Consider the following 6,962-nt stretch of genomic DNA (forward strand, 5'->3'; position numbering starts at 1 on the left):
AAATGTATTTTCAAAAAGGCCTATCAACAGTTGCCATACCAGGGCTCAAAGAAGAGGCCAGGGTCTGGACAGCTGAAGAACAGAAGGAAGAATTGCGGTGGCCCCAGATTTGCCATTCAGCTGCAGGAAGTGCACTTCATTGAGTGTCTCTACCTGGTGGAGACTTAGCATCTGCTTCAGCCATGCTATTTGTGGGTAGCTCCCAACCAGTAACCAAGCATTATAGAGGCACTGGTGCCTGGCCATTTCTGCCCATTGTGGGGCTCCTCTACTGGGTGATATTTGTTCCAGATTCCTGTTGAATTGGCCAAGACTTTGTGAGATTCCCCATGATGGTCTGAGTCTCTGTTCACCTCTGCTTCCTCCCCCCCTTGTATCTTTCACAGGTTGAGGCTCCCCCAATAAGTCCACACCCCGAACTCTCAGAGCCTCCTTCCTCTTCCACTGTCAAGGATCCTGGTGATTACATTGGGCAACAAATAATCAGGATAATCTCCCTGTTTTACATTAAGCTGATTAGCTACCTTAATACTATCTGCACACTTCATTTCCCTTTGCCCTGTCAATGAAGACAGTCATAGGGCCCGAGGGCCAGGATGAGGACCTCGCTGGGGCTATTATCCTGCCCTGCCATATCAGGTCTGGAAAACACCTACATATCTGATATACATGTTTCCCCTCGGAGGCTATCATATCTGAGGACCTCTGTGTAGCAAATCTGCATGACAGAATTGGCAGTTTTTCTTTTTTTTTTCTTTCTTTTTTTTTTTTTTTTAGAATTGGCAGTTTTTCTTTTAAATGAAGTGGCTACTCTTCAAAATAGGCATACCCCTTGACCTGGCAACTTAACCTCTAGGGGTGTACCCGTGGAAAATAATTCGACAAATGCACAAAGATTTCAGTACATAGGTGCTCAACACTACATGGTTTCTTTTTTTAAAAAAGATTTTATTTATTTATTCATAGAGACACAGAGAGAGAGAGAGAGAGAGACAGGGAGAGAGAGGCAGAGACACAGGCAGGGGGAGAAGCAGGTTCCATGCAGGGAGCCCGACATGGGACTTGATCCAGGGTCTCCAGGATCACGCCCTGGGCTGCAGACGGCGCTAAACTGCTGCACCACCAGGGTTGCCCCACTACATTGTTTCTAATAGTGAAAAATCAGGCACAATATAAATGCCCGACAGCAGGGCATCTGTGAAACAAATTATGTTTCATCCATCCAATACTATACGATATAAGTCTTTATTTTTTAAAAAGATTTTATTTATTCATAAGAGACACAAAGAGGCAGAGACACGAGAAGAGGGAGAAGCAGGCTCCTCACAAGAAACCCAATGTGGGACTTGATCCCAGACACTAGGATCACACCCTGAGCCAAAGGCAGACGCTCAACCACTGAGTCACCCAGGTGTCCCAATATACAGCCTTTATTTTTATTTATTTATTTATTTATTTATTTATTTATTTATTTATTTATTTAATATACAGCCTTTAAAAATGGTGCTATAGAACACTTGGCTGAAAAAAAAAAAAAAAAAAAAGAACACTTGGCTGGCTCAGTCGGTGGAGCATGTGACTCTTCATCTTGGGGTTGTGAGTTTGGGCCCCATGTTGGGTTTAAATAAATAAACTTTAAAAAATGACACAATAGATCTTTCGTCATGAAAATGCATATTATTAAGTTAAAAAGCTGTCCACACATTCACCGCACACACATAGGTACTCAAAGCTCATTGGGAAATATACACATATAATTCAAATAGGCATAATTGTTTATTACAATATTAGTAGTAGCAAAAAAATTAGGAGTGGCCCCAGTTTCTGTCAAAAACAAATTATCTAGGGGCACCTGGGTGGCTCAGTCAGTTAAGCATCTGTCTTTGGCTCAGGTCATGATCCCAGGGTCCTGGTATCAAGCCCCACATAGGGCTCCCTGATCAGCGGGGAGTCTGCTTCTCCCTCTCCCTCTGCCTCTCCTCCCTGCTTGTGCTCTCTCTCTCAAATAAATAAAATCTTTAAAAAAAAACACAACAGGGCAGACCAGGTGGCTCAGCGGTTTAGTGCCACCTTCGGCCTGGGGCCTGATCCTGGAGACCCGGGATCGAGTCCCACATCAGGCTCCCTGCATGGAGCCTTCTTCTCCCTCTGCTTGTGTCTCTGCCTCTCTCTCTCTCTGTGTGTGTGTGTCTTTGATGAATAAATAAATAAAATCTTTAAAAAACAACAACAAAAAATTGGCTAAATAAATTATAATACATCTATACAATTGAACACTGGGGAGCAGGTACAGTCAGGTAAAGTCATTTCCACTTAAATGAAAAGCTATATTATTAATTGAAAAAAGCAAGTTCCAAAATAGCCAGTTTGGTATTATCTCTCTGTGTTTTTTTGGAAAAGGAGTTGTTAGCATGGTGGTGGTGAGGGGCAGGTTGTTGCTTTGCACAAGATTACACAATTTCAGGGTAACTACTCACATTTATCATGATATTGTACCTGACTAAGGCTCTCTCTGAAACACAGGATGTGTGTGTGTGTATATGCAGGCATGCACACATGTATGTATGTATATATGTATCTAGTATACGTGTATTTGTACATGTGTAGAACCTACATAGATAATTACTGGGAGAGGCTCAGACAATCTGTCTACAGTAATTTACTTTTTTTTTCTTTTTTTAATTTTTATTTATTTATGATAGTCACACACAGAGAGAGAGAGAGAGAGGCAGAGACACAGGCAGAGGGAGAAGCAGGCTCCATGCACCGGGAGCCCGACGTGAGATTTGATCCCGGGTCTCCAGGATCGCGCCCTGGGCCAAAGGCAGGCGCTAAACTGCTGCGCCACCCAGGGATCCCTACTTTTTTTTTCTTTTAAAGATTGTTTATTTTTTTGATAGAGAAAGCACAAGCAGGGGGAGCAGCAGGCAAGGCAGAGGAAGAAGCGGACTCCTCACAGAGCAGGGAGACTGATGTGGGGCTGGATCCCAGGATCCTGAGATCATGACCTGAGCCAAAGGCAGATGCTTAACTGATTGAGCCACTCAGACACCTCAAAAGTGATTTCCTTTGAAGAGTGGGTTGGGGGAGCTGATGCGTGTATGTAGTATATATCTGTGTGTGGTGGTGGCGGTCAGGCAAATTTGACTTTTCACATTATACTCTTTTGGTCTCTGAGCCTTTTACAAGTATGTGTCATTTTCATGAGAAAATAGTTTTCATACTATTTCAAACATGTCTTATGCAGAACATTCTTTTTTTTAAGATTTTATTTATTTATTCAGGAGAGACACGGAGAGAGGCAGAGACATAGGCAGAGGGAGATGCAGGATCCTTGCGGGGAGCCCAATGTAGGACTCATCCAGGACGCTGGGATCTCGCCCTGAGCCAAAGGCAGACAGACGCCCAACCGCTGAGCCACACAGGCGTCCCTATGCAGAACATTCTTAGGAAATGAACAGTGGTTCTCTCTGAGTGGTGTGAACATTGTGAAGCAGCAAAATATGTTTGGTTCTTTCAAAGCTTTCCTGATAACCCAGAGCAATTCTCTTTTTGAGTCCTGTTCCCTTTGTGAGACTGGAAGAGAGTGATAGACTCCCGGGGGAAGACACAGCTTCAAGAGATGACCCGGGCCAGGCCAGGCCCCTGCCTTCAGAGGTATACAGTATTTAAGTGATTCAAGACAAATCATTGCTTATGAGGACAATATTAATAACCTTCTTTGGGAAACACTAATCACCTGTATTCAAGGAGTTTTCTTTCTTGATTAGTTAGTGCTCTGTAGACATAAAAATACATTTAAAAAAAAATCTCGTCTGTTATGAAGTTAACTTGCACATGCATCGCCTCATTTTGAACCTCACAGGGACCTGTGCAATTGACAGATAAGGAAACTGAGGTTCAGGGAGATACGCATACATAGTACCAAAAATGGGAGAGAGGAGGGAATGGATTTAATGGGCACCTCCTATGTGCCGGCTATGGTATATAACTTACTTCATTTTAGCTTCACAACAGGTAGGCATTGTCATTCCCATCTGGCAGATGAGGAAATTGAGGTTGTCAGAGGCTCACTAATTTACCCCAAGGCCTCTGTCTCACTCCATTAGAGTTGCCACAAAAAATTACCACAGACTGGATAGGTTATGAACCACAGAAATTTATGTCTCACAGTTCTGGAGCCTGGAAGCCCAAGTTCAAGGCATGGGCAGATCTGGTAGCTTGTGAGAGCCCGCTTCCTGGGTCCTAGGTGGCCCCTAAGTGGCCATCTTTTCGCAGTGTCCTCACAGGGGGAAGGGCCAAGGCTGCTCTCTGAGGTCCCTTCCCTAACATTTCAGTTCCTTATTCATGAAACCTCTGCCCTTAAGATCTAATCACTTCCCAAAGGCCCCACCTCCAAATACCATCACTAAATACTCAGGGATTTGGTTAAAGCCTAGAAGTTTGGGGGGGGCGCCTAGAAATTGTGGGGGGGGGCGCAGAGAGAAAAATCTTCTGGCTATAGCAGCCACACAGCTGGAAACCTGGCCCTTTCCTTCCATTAGCCCACAGAGATCTCCCTAGCTTTTCCCTGGAGAGCCTGGAGTTCCTTTGATATAATCCTGCAATTAAAAAAAATAATTTTAACTTTTTCTTTTTATAGAATCCTGCATTTAAAGGTCTTGAAACCCCTGCTCCCAGCCTTCCTGAGCAAGAACGGTGGGCAAATGGGAACTCAGCTCAGATATTTGGTTAACAAAAGATAAGGAATCACGACTTCAAAATCATCCTTTTGTTCCCAAGGTAGCAGGCCGGGAATAGGAGAGAACCATTTGTTTTTGTGATAATGACTGCTTTCTCACGACAATTATTCATTATTCACATATACTATAATTTAATAAGTATGGTAAAAACACGGGCCCCTAGAGAAATGTTTGCCTGCGGAGTGATCCATTGGTAAAGGAGGTTAGTGGAGAAAGGGAAATTGGGGGCTGTGTTTCCCCAGAAACAGTTTCCATTTTGTGGGATGAAAAGTTCTAGAGATCTGTTGCACAATGTGGACATACTTAATACCACTGAACTGCACACTCAGAAATGGCTGAGATAGTCAATTTTATGTTATATGCTTTTGACCACATTGAAGAAAATGGTTTTAAAAACCCCTTAGAGAGCTCTGGGTGCTTTTAAACAGTGTCCAAGGAAGAAAAAGAGCGAGGTGGAGAACACGTTCTGTTCTTTGCTGTCGCATGGTCTTTCTCTTGTGGCGAGTGCAGACCTGGAATCTGCAGATTGTAGGCCTGAATCTATCCTACTTGTGACAGGTGATGAATCAAGCCACAAAACTCAGATTAACAGCAGGGTGAGGAAGCTGACCATCTCCTTGCACCTGCAACCTCTATTTGAAACAACCCACTGAGCCCTCAGTGGTTCTCGTCAAGAATCATGGACTTAAAAAACATTTACATGTCAGCCGTATTGGGATGCACCACTAGATGGTACAAAAACCTAGATTTCTGGTAATGATTTGCTCACGTTGTGAAGGCAACAGCAGTGTATTTAATTTGGAGTACTGTGAATCTGTCATCTGTTAGTTTGCTTTCAGCTAGCTAATGACAAAAATAGCACTTTGGGGGAAGACAATTGGGATTCATTTTCAAAAATTTTCAGCCCTTTGGCTGGGGCTTTGTGTCTCAAAACTTTAATTGCAATGGTGGTATGTCCACTCTAACTGGCCTCACCTCAGCAGCTTCTAGAATTATTGAACTTATGAAAGAAGGCTTTCCAATTCTAGGTTAGAAGAGCCTGGTACCTTGAAAGGATATTGTCATTTGTACTGAAAAGAAATACTTTGGAGTTTTAAAAGAGGAAGTAGCAGGATTCCATTTATATACAGTTTAAAAACAAAAGCCAGGCAGAACAAACCTATGGTGTAAAATGCCAAGGTTTTAAAAGGCATAAGACTAGAATTGAAAAATGAAACCAGGGGCGCCTGGGTGGCTCAGTGGTTGAGCATCTGCCTTTGGCTCAGATGGTGATCCTGGGGTCCTGGGATCAAGTCCTGCATTGGGCTCCCCACAGGGAGCCTGCTTTTCCCTCTGCCTGTGTCTCTGCCTCTCTCTCTCTCTCTCTCTCTCTCTCTCTGCTCTCATGAATAAATAAATAAAATCTTTAAAAAATGAAAAATGAAACCAAAAAACAAAAAGACAAACCTCAGTGTTAACATGTCTCCTCATACCACTGACACTGAACTTGATTTCACACTCAAAAGCTGGAGGTTGGTCTTCAAGACTCCATTAGCTAATATCGTAAATACAACCATGCCTAGAAATTCAGGTACACTTTCCTACTCAAGAACCAAAGCCTTTTGTGATGCAAAAAGGACAGATAATCAATGGATGTTTAAGTCAGATAGAAATCCAACCAATGAAATCTTCAGATTACTTCTGGTGTTATGTTACCTGAAGTGGATCCAGTTGATCATTCTGAATAAACCAAAAAGCATCACTGCCGCCACTTCCAAAGAAAAGAGCCAGCTTTCAGAAAAGCAATCCTCATGTCTGAGTCATCTCTGTATTTTATCATGCCCAGCATGGTGCCTGACACAGGGACTTCATTTGGTACATTTTTGTTCAATAAATAAATGAATGAAAATAGCATTTTGCCACTGACCAATTGCTATTACTATTGGCTGACAAGGACAACAAATGAACTTTAATGGATCCTTCTTGGAACCCCACCTTCACCCCCACCCAAGGCTCCCACAGCTTGCTCGGCTTCCATTATTACAGCACTGGTCACTCCGTGTTTATCTTCCTTGACTGTTCCCTTGTCTGTGGTCCTCACCAGACCATGAGCTGGCTCTGACCTGACCATTACCACACTCCCAGTGCCATGTCTATGAATAACAGAATGCGTAGGATATTAATCATACTCCATGTTCCAGTAGTATAAGGTCAAGGCTAAGGAATAAGGGAGTTACTACT

The sequence above is a fragment of the Vulpes lagopus genome, chromosome X (assembly GCF_018345385.1).
Source record: "Vulpes lagopus strain Blue_001 chromosome X, ASM1834538v1, whole genome shotgun sequence".
Lineage (NCBI taxonomy): Eukaryota > Metazoa > Chordata > Mammalia > Carnivora > Canidae > Vulpes > Vulpes lagopus.